This window comes from Salvia miltiorrhiza, chromosome 2, assembly GCF_028751815.1.
Source record: "Salvia miltiorrhiza cultivar Shanhuang (shh) chromosome 2, IMPLAD_Smil_shh, whole genome shotgun sequence".
Classification (NCBI taxonomy): Eukaryota; Viridiplantae; Streptophyta; class Magnoliopsida; order Lamiales; family Lamiaceae; genus Salvia; species Salvia miltiorrhiza.
In genome coordinates, this window is record NC_080388.1 from 43,183,687 (window position 1) to 43,194,364 (window position 10,678).

Consider the following 10,678-nt stretch of genomic DNA (forward strand, 5'->3'; position numbering starts at 1 on the left):
AATCGACTATCGATAGGTTGGCAAATGAGGCGTTACACGTGAGAAAATATAGATCACCACTTTGTTGGGATGAAATGACTAGATGATTGAAATCATCCGTCAAAATTTGATAGTGAATAAAATAGGGGCCATGATTGACAGAGTCATATGTTGACAAATGACAAATTGACCTATGATGTGAAAGTGGAGAGATAATTTCCATAAAAGTTTCTCCATCAAGAGAAATCATTGGACTCAATGTGAAGGGTAAACCTAAACCCCGTTTTATAGGCTCATACGAGATTGTAGAAAGGATAGGCCCAATAACTTACTGTTTGGCGTTAGCGCTAAGCTTTGAGAATGTGCGTAATGTATCCCATGTGTCGCAATTAGAGAAAAATGTTTACGATTCAAAACATATGATCCATAAGAACAACATTGTTATTAGTCAATATTTGAGTCACGAAGGAAGATCCAAATCTATCTTAGATCGGGAAGTTCAGGTACTAAGGACTAAGTCGATACCGATAGTAAGGGACCTATGAATATATCATGGTCAAGAATAGACTACGGTCTAACAAGAAAGTGAAGTACTCAGAGTTGTTTTCTGCGGTACAAATTTCGGGACGAAATTTCTTTTAAGGAGGATAGTATGTAATGACCCGACTTTTTATTAAGGATTATATACTTTTAAATTACTGATTTAAGGATTGATTATGGTAATTAGGGATCAGCATCCATTAATAAAATACGAACTTATATGAATTTGATAATTTATATATGTGATGATTTATTTTTTTATTTTCAATAGATGATGCACTCAAAATATATTTTGAGTCCATTAATTTATTGTGGAGAATTTAACACTGAAGTGTTAAATATGAATCTTTTATTGATTGTTTACTTAAGCCCATGAGTAATTTAATTTATGTTAGAGGCAAGCTCAAGTGAATTTTATGCTTCAATGAGAATTAGGCTTATATATCTTAATGTGTTTATATGAGATTAAGCACATATGGTTCTCATTCATCCACATCCCTCTCATTCTTCTATTAAACCAATCACCAATACGTTCACAATTTTCTTCACCTACTACTTCACAATTTTCTTCACCAATACGTTCACAATTTTCTTCACCTACTACTTCACAATTTTCTTCACCTCTGAAGTCAATCTCCAAATAGAATTTTGCTTCTTTAAAACCTATTCCACTATCTCAACTCACCCATTCCCACCTCTGCAGCAAGTTTTATAAAGTAATAGAGTGAAGATTATTCATCTCATTCAATTCTTCTTCACAATTGGCTTCTAATCTATGCCATATATAAAATCTGCAGAGACTAATACCATACACCTATTCAAGGTATTCCCTTTTTATTCAATATCAGAGAACCACCAAGTGAATGATCCAAAAGAAAAGTTTACACGTATTAACATATGAACTGTAATTCCATAGAGTTTTATTTGCAAGAAAAGATATTTAGATCCCCTGCGTGTCGCCGGGCTGTTTCTTCGCCGACCGGCCACTAGGCTCTGAACCGAGAACGTGTACTCGTTCCTCCATCTTCAGGCTACCAAATCCAACAATCGAAAGGCCGAAGCCTTCTCTGTTTTTCCCTGACCAAAGACCGCAATATCCTTCGGCGGCCAACGTCGAATTCCCGACTTAGCCACCGGCCAACTTACGGCTTTCGTTTCTCACTATCCTTACGACGAAAAAGGATCGAGAAACCACCGTTGTGTAGCCTGATCTACCTCGCACGAGGTAGACTAAGTCGTAGACCTTCGCGGCTAAACACCATAGCGGAACGACGACCAGAAAACCCCCGACGAACAACTTCCATTAGTGCTCACTTGGACAAGGGTAAGTTGACGCCCTTATTTCGATGCATTCCCGTTTCTATTATATTATGGGAAATTTCTGGGGTATAGATGGGAGTGTGGTGAATATTTGTACAAAGTTTCATGTTATTTGAACTTCGTTTACTACCCTTTTAAAATTTGAGAAGTCTACTGCCCGTATCTGTTGAAACTGTCGTGAGGCAGATGATTAAGTTAACTATTTCAGTAACCATATGTTGATATTTAGCTCTCAAATTTTTATGGTATAAATTTATATGCGTTATCTATCTGCATATAAAATTTGGGGTCATTCCGGAAACGTTTGCTATTTTTCAAAGATCTGGACTTTCAGTTGGCAGAAACTGCCGAATCTGGTAGGCGATGGGAAAATCGCTATATCTCTTAAACTACTTGGAGTTTTTCAATACACTTTTTTTTCAATTAAACTAGACTCAAAGAGGTTTCTATTGAAATAAAATTCGACTCCATACGAGTTCGGAGTAAAAGCAGTTTATTAGTTGAAGTTGAATCTATACAGTTTTGTTGAGATGGAAATGATTCAAAATAATTCCTATTAAGGATTTTAAAGTTTTATTGTTGATAAAATATCACTTTTAGTTTATAAATGAGCTATTGATGTGTATGTATATATATTGGAGATTGGCATTATTAAATGGGGAAAAGGAAAACGTTTTATGTTTATAGAATTATTCTTTATTTATAATAGATAAATAAATGAATAAAATGGAATTTCCTACATCCTCAAAGGTACATGAAGTATTTTGATAAAGGAAGAACGATTGTATATGAGTTAGATATAGTCGTTTAAGGAAATATGGGTAGTTAGAGAAATGAGTGAATAGTGATTCACTGCATTTGTTGTTATCTTTTCTATTATTCACTCGAACACATGTTTTCGTGTTATCAAAGGTTCAAATAAACAAAAGCGTCTGAGTAACCTATCGCGCTAAGGAAAGAGAATCGTTGTCTTAAGTAGCAAAACACTGCAATCAGGTGGGCATTACTTTTACTATACGTATATAGAGATCCCCTGCGTGTCGTAGGCCTCTTATACGAATGAATGCATGAGATGATTTAACTGTTAATTTCAGTTTTATATATCTATCAAACGAGTTTAATGCTACCTTTGAACAAGTTATTTCGTTACAAATCTTTGAACTGGAAAATATTACAATGTTGTCTTGCCATAAAATGATTAAATTTTAGTATGATATCTATCTGCTTTGGCTTTGCCAATGATGCAATCGAATCCGGGTCCTGAGCAGTTGATAGCTATCCTGCCAGGGCTAGTGTACACCAGTGACCGTGAGTCATCTAGCGGGTTGGCCGGTCAAGTGACCGTGAGAGGTGGCCACCTCTCCGGCACACAGTTCCAGATATGATAGATTACAAGAGAACTTAGTCTGCAGACGAACTTTAAGAATCACAAATGAACTTAGTAAGCTTGGGCCTTTTTAGCGAAAAACTCCCTTGCTGTACTGTTTATGATGGCATGACAATTTACAGTTTTGAAGCATGTATTTTTATACCTAGGCATACGTGCCCACTGAGTGCTTTTGTACTCAGCCCTGCATATGTTTTCTAAATGTGCAGGTTGAGCTGATGTGATGATGGTGCTGCAATGAGCGGAGTCTCCAAGGTTGTTAATAAATAGTTAACCTGTCTAGAATATGTCTTCATACATATGTCTAGCTACTTTCCGCTGCAAGATGTTGTTGATGTTATAGTATGTTATGTCATACTTTGAGTCTTAAGAGAATGGTTTCATATGATGTATAACTTGATTAATGATATTAATTAAGTTTTATGCTGTCTTTCATAGACTATTTTCAATTGAGTATTCATGAATAAAAATGACGAGTTTTATTAAGATGAGTAAGTTTTACGGCTATAAATGACGCCCCTTTTCTTCCCCTTCTTCTTTAACCCCATCCCTAGTCGTAGATCACTCGGCTTAACTATCCTTAGTTAGGGCGGGCTGTGACAAGTTTGCAAATAGTTAATTAGATTCATGTGATTAATTTGTTAATATATATTTGTCTTCCAATTTATGATTCATAATTCCTGGTGCTTGAATTATTGCGAATTACTTGATCAATAGTTTGCATTGTAGCTATTTGGTTTGAGACCTGACGGAGATAACTGTTTAGCGAATTCAGGAATGTATGATATGATTTTAACCTTGAGACCTGACGGAGATAGGTGGATCATAGGGAGCCATTCTTAGGAGCTATTGGGAGTTAGTAGATTATCTTGAGACCTGGCGGAGATAGATAATTTATTAATCTACGATCTTTGTTGCTCTGACGATGGTATTTGATTAAATAAGTGATTTCTCATCATAACTGGGTTAAACTGGTAATTAGGATTAATAGATTGATTATGTGAATTTGGTTAATGAATTTACTTCCCAATGATCAATTGTTTATCATTAGATTTCTTACCTGAATTTTATTTGCTATTGTTTGCAATTTAGTTTTGATTAAATCTTCTTCCTATATCGATTGCCTACTGTGATGGTTTAGATTAGGAGTACTTAGAATAATTTCGTTTATCAGTCCCTGGGGATACGATACTCGATTGCTATTTATTACTACAATTGCGCTGTGTTAGTTACCAGTTTAATTGCTAATAAATTAGTGATCACTCGGCCTGTCACCCACTTACCGAGCTCGAGCTCAGTTCGAGTTCGACTCGTGTGATACTCGATAATCTTGAATTCGAGCTTGAGCTCGAGCTAGAGCTCGACTCGTTAGATGTTCGTATACATGATGTTTGAGTTCGAACTCTTTAAAACTTAAGAAAAGCTTGATAAATGTTCAAAATACGCTTTTGATCTTAATTAATATGTTACTCGAGCTCGAGCTCGACTCATTTAAGACTCGTGTACTAACTCAATTGAAGGCTCAATTTGAAGGTTCGTGAACAAGCTCGCAAACATATTCGTGAATAATCGAATCCGAATATGTTTGCGAGCTCAACGAATCGAGTCTTATTAGGCTTGAGCTCGACTAGATAAAATTAATGAACTTGAAATCAAGCTTCGAACGAACTTTTTCAAGTCAAGTTTCAATAGCTTACAAACAGTTCTATTGATTTACAGTCCCGAAGATAGATAGGCCAAACAATTAAAATAACCATTTTGAGTTTTGACATTACAAAGATAAAATAGGACTGACAAGCCAAGATAGCAAGCTATACCACTTGTTTGGTAGCTTAAATATGTAAAGTGATAAGCCCAAGATTAAATAAGGCCCGTCCTAATTTTACTGTTCATCTTTAGACAATATAACGTGGCTCAATGGTCGGATAGCTATACCAAAATGAATCCGTAAGCAAGATAAATAATTCTAAGACTACCCCCAACCGTGACATTTGGGGAGAGTCATGCATATAGGACAAAACAAGGTTATAAAAAAAAATGGAAAGTCATCAAAATTGCTTGACCAGGGGGATCTGCCGCCGCAAGTCACGCCCCTCCAACTTTTCTCTTTCCATGCCACTTGTCAAATTTTAAGTGGTGGATTAAATATTTGAATAAACAAAATTTATAATGTTTTTTCTTTATAAAAAATATATTAAAATTATATTAAAATTTTTCTTATTTTTTGCTCTATAAATAGAGCCTAACTTCACTATATTTTTACACCCAAACAAAAACTCTCTCTTCTTCATTTCACTATATTTTCATTATGGATCCAAATTATCCCAATTATTATTATCCAAATTCTCAAAATCATCAAAACTCCCAAGATTATCCTAATCCTCAAGATTCTGCAAATTTTTCATCTTATCCGACTCCTCATTTTTTCCCAAATTTCGAAAATCAACCAAATTCTCAATTTTATGAATCTCAATTTTCTCCAAATCTAAGTCAGATTCCTACATCTCAAAGAATTTCCACACCAGAAAATGTCTCCCGTAATTTGTTTAGGGTGTTCAACAACGCCCAACAAAAATCATATAAGGGCAAAAATGTAGCTTGGTGTGTGAAGGAAATGTTGCCCTTATGTCATCTTGGATCTATGCTAGCAAAGATAATATTCGAGAAAAAAATCAAAGAGGGGAATCGCTTTGGGCACGTGTTCATAAATTGTATCACAACACCCAAGCAGAAAATCCAAATGAGCTCAACGAACGAAACGTTGAATCGATGAAAGGTCGCTGGAAACGTCTTAACGAAAATGGAAACAAATGGGTTGCTGCTTGTAGGGAAGCAAATGCTCGAAGAAGGAGTGGCATGAGCGACAACGATGTTGAGAAAGAAGCTCATTCCATTTACGAAGCAGGTGGAAATAAGTTTCTAGACTTGGTTGTATTTAATGAAGTTATGAGTAAAACATCCAAGTGGAATGTTCATGATACCACCCATGTTTTTCGTCGTCAAAGTGGAGATGTTGATGACCAGGAAAGTGGTGGTAGTTCAAAAGATCAAAGACTTCGGAAGATGGGGGATTTTCTATCCCTTCTAATGAAGAAACTCCAACATCTGAACAGTCAACTGCGACTCGTCCCATTGGAAGAGAAAGGCAAGAAGGAAAGGAAAAGGTAAGGTCTCACAATCTGAAATCTACTCATGAATCTGCTGTTGCTGCAGAACTTCGTGCAATGAGACTCACTAGAGATGCCGAAGCTGAGTTTAATAAAGACTCGAATCGAACTGGAGCGCGAGAAGTTGCAAAGAAACGCAATGAAGATGAAAGAAAAAATGTTGCTTCAATTGTTGGCGAAAGATCACTTATCCTCCAGAAGACGAAGAGATGAAACGTCAACTAACTAAAATTGTGTTTGGAGAGTGAATGTATTTTAATCATGTGCTTTCTATGTAATTTTAGTTGATGTACTTTTAATTGTGTGTTTTCTATCTGTCTGATTTTAGTTTTCACAAATTGTGTTATGTACTTGTTTTATGTTTAATTAATGAAAAAATATATTTCATGTAAATTTGAATAGCATTGGATCCGTTAGGTTCCTAAAGCATTTGACCAATTCTGACAAAGCTTTAAGTGCAGTCACATGCACTTGTCATTTTTTCCTATCCACATGCACTTGTCATTTCATGTAAACTTGAATAGCATTAGATCCGTTAGGTTCCCAAAGCATTTGACCAATTCTGACAAAGCTTTGAGTGCAATCACATGCACTTGTCATTTTTTCCTATCCACATGCACTTGTCATTTCATGTAAATTTGAATAGCATTGGATCCGTTAGGTTCCCAAAGCATTTGACCAATTCTGACAAAGCTTTGAGTGCAGTCACATTGTCACGACCGTACTTGCTAAGGATAGCAAATTCGGGGAAACCGCGACTAAGGGAGGGAATTTAGGAGCGGGAGTAGGAAAGGGACATATTCGGTTTCTTGATGACTCGACTTGTATAAGGAAAACAATCGAAATATCTAGATATCAATGAAGGCCAAGGGGACCGTACATATTATCCCAAAACGGGGTACTCAATAGTTTTAGTACATTATTAAATAATACATATTGTTTGACATAATATCTTAACATAATCAGTGTTCGCAGCGGAATAACAATTTGAGTATATGTATGAAGACATATACTCTACTCTGAGGTATCATCCTAGTTTGACAAAGCTCTGCTTGCACACTACATCCTCGATCACAGCTCAACCTGCACATTTAAAAATACATGCAGGGCTAAGTACAAAAGTACTTAGTGGACACTTGCCGAAATTTTCATATATGCATAAATTTTATTGTCAAGCCTTTCAACAGTAGTAAGATACGAGGGTTTCCTTTAAAGACTCGTATTTACCAAACATAATATCATTTCTTTCATCAATAACCCGCGCAGGTATTTATTCATTAATTACCATATCAGTAACTCGTGCCGAGAGGGAGGCCTCCCTCTACGGACACTATGATCGGCCAACCCGCTAGATGACTCACGATCACAAGGTGTACACTAATTCCGAAGGGATTTGCGGTCCCATCCAGAATCCGAATTCGATTAACATCAGATAGGCAATTAATAAACATAAAGTATTTAGGCATTGACAATATCATTCAAATTCATAAGCATAAATTCTTAACAATTCTACTATATGGTTTTAGTTTTATACGTAAGAAAGCCCACCTGAATAGCAGACTCACGGTTTAGCTCTAACTCTGGTGCTTGACCTTTAATTCGAGAAAATAAAATAAGATTCTAATTCTCGAAAAAAAAATCTCAATAAATGAGGATGCGTGAAATGATTATGCATGACCATATTCCTTTAATTAAATTATGAGATGTTAATCCTATTTAAGGAATTAAAGCTCGTCTTATGAGGTCGGATTATTAATCTTTAATAATCTACTCATCTTAAAATAATCTAATTCACTTACTAATTAATAATTAGTAAGTCTTAAAATTTATCACTAATTAAAATAATTAGGATTAAATAATGGGCCTAAATTAATAAATCTCATTGGTCTTAACTAATAAATTTCATTGAACTTAATCAATTAAAATAGTAGGAGTTCAATTAATAAAAATAATAAATCCATTATTAACAATTAATAGAAGCCCAATCAAAATAAATAATAACAGCCCATTTATAAAAATAATAGAGTCCAAACAATATATATATTAGCCCAATGGAAATAAAATAAGCAAAGCCCAATTGAATAATCTCCGGCCCAATAAAATAAACTAGGCCCAAAAGAAATTTAATTTGAGCCCAAATGAATAAATTCAAAGCCCAATGCATTAATAATATTAGGCCCAACATCAATTAAATTCTAGAGCCCAACACATGAGGCCCAAGATAATAAAATCATGAAGCCCAATAAGTGAGCCCATCATCACCCTTAAAATAATTAGTAAATTTTAAATTAATCACTAATTAAAATAATTAGGATTAATACAGAAGCCTAAAATAATAATTCTATTGGGTTAAATAAATAAATTTCATTGGACTTAATCAATTAAATCGTAGGAGCCCAAGTAATATAAATTCGAGACCCATTATTAATAAATAATAGGAATCCAAGTAATAATTAATGTGGACTGGAAAGAATTAATCTTAGTCCAATAGACACTTTAATCGGCCCAAATGACGAATTAACAGGGGTTGAACTAAACAAATCTGAAACAGGCCCAATAGAATTAAATAAATTCCAGCCCAAGAACATTAAATAAATTCGGCCCAGTTAGAAATAAAAAGATGGCCCAATAAAAGAGTCCAAAAATTCTCCCATAAATCTTCACTCTCGGTTCTCTCACTACCGACAATTCTCCTCTCTCTCTCTAAATTATCGGTTCTCTCCCTTTCTCTTTTTTTTATAAAGCAGCCCACTCTCTCTCTCTCAATTATCAAAATTAAAACTCTCTCTAAATCCACTCTCTCTCTCTCTCAGCTCGATCATCTCTCTCTCACTGCTCATCATCTCTCTCGCTCCTCTCTCGATCCAGCCATCGCCGCACGAGTTCCACCGCAATGTTCCGGCGAGTAGCCGTTCGTCTCCTCCCTTCTTCTCAGTCACCAGCCGCCTCTCTCTCCCCTCAACCTTCCTCTCTCTCTCTCAAAGCTCCGCCGCTGCGGAAGCTTCGCCGGGAAGCAGCGGCGATAAGCCGCCGTCTGCTGCTGTTCCCGGAGTCGCGGCCTGGAGTTGCAGAGCTCCGAAATCCGGCGAATCTCGGCCTCTATCGCGCCGAGGTCGGCGCTCCTCTCTCTTCCTCAATCTCGCTCTAATCTCTCCTAAATCAAACGCCCCCCTTCGGTTCTCTCTCGATCTGTATCCAGCCGAGGAATTCACCGCCGCTGCAATGGATCTCGCGCGCGCACACGTCGACTGGAAGCCGCTGGAGCTGCTGCTGCTTCGCGGGAGTCGAGCTGTCGCCGCCTGGAGCTGCTGCTGCTCGCCCGGAGTCGCCGCTGGCTGGCCTGCGATCGACGGCCAGCAGCTCGTGGAGGAGCGCCGCCGTCAGCCGCTGCGTTGGCAGCAAGAATCCGGCAGCCGCCTCCTGGAGTCGCCGTCGCCGTGAGTCGCCACAGCTTTGGTTCGGTGCGCCGTCATCCTCAATTCAGAGCTGGCAGTAGTCGCCGCCCACTCGACGCTCTTAGCCCGACTGAATGGGCAGCGTCCTTCGTCGTCTAAAGCTAAGTTCTTGTCTTGTCTCTTCGTTATAAGAAAATGGCGTGTGATTTGGAGTTGGGGTTTTACTGTATTGTCTTAGAACATACGAACAAAAGGCAGTCTAGGGGTACATCTTCTAAAATTCTTATTTTCCTAGTGTGAAAGAGTGCAGTCTGTTCTTGCTTGCTAAGATGTTGGGTTTGGCATTAAGGAGTGTAACTTTGTTAAGTTCAGTATGCTTACAAAGGTTTCTATCATTGTAAAACTGATCATGCTTTGGTATGAATGCTTTATTGGAATGGATATTAGAGATAGAATTAATACCTTGAATGTTGTGTTGGTTGTTGAATGAACTGAGATAATCTGGCAGTTGGCAGAGTAATGAATAAACGATCTCTCTCTCACTTCTTCAAGTGTTAAGGTGTTACTGGAATGGCTTGAGGATATTGGCAGAGACAGAATGAAGCGTAGTGCAGTGTGGAATGGGAATGAAATGAAGATTAATAGCTGGTGAAATCTGAAACCACATGAAAGTGTTCGGGTGTGTGAAAAATTTGCAAAAATGTGCTGGAGCTGGAGTCAAAGAAGAATATTTCAATAGGCGTGGAGCTGGAGTCAAAGAAAAAAATGTCAATAGATGGCTGAGCATGCTTGAGCATGCTTAAAGGATATCTGCAGATTTTCTTCACACACATACACTATTCCATTTTTTTTTTTTTAATGTTGGTGATAGATAGAAAAAATAGGGGTTT

At 37.1% G+C, this 10,678-nt stretch overlaps 1 long non-coding RNA gene across 1 annotated transcript; it reads left to right on the forward strand.

The window, feature by feature from the left end:
* The first annotated feature begins 888 nt into the window (after positions 1 to 888).
* Positions 889 to 3,661, forward strand: LOC131013575 (uncharacterized). Its single transcript, XR_009097735.1, has 3 exons — positions 889 to 1,342; positions 2,752 to 2,835; positions 3,436 to 3,661. It is a non-coding gene; the product is annotated as an uncharacterized LOC131013575 (long non-coding RNA).
* The last annotated feature ends 7,017 nt before the right edge of the window (positions 3,662 to 10,678 follow it).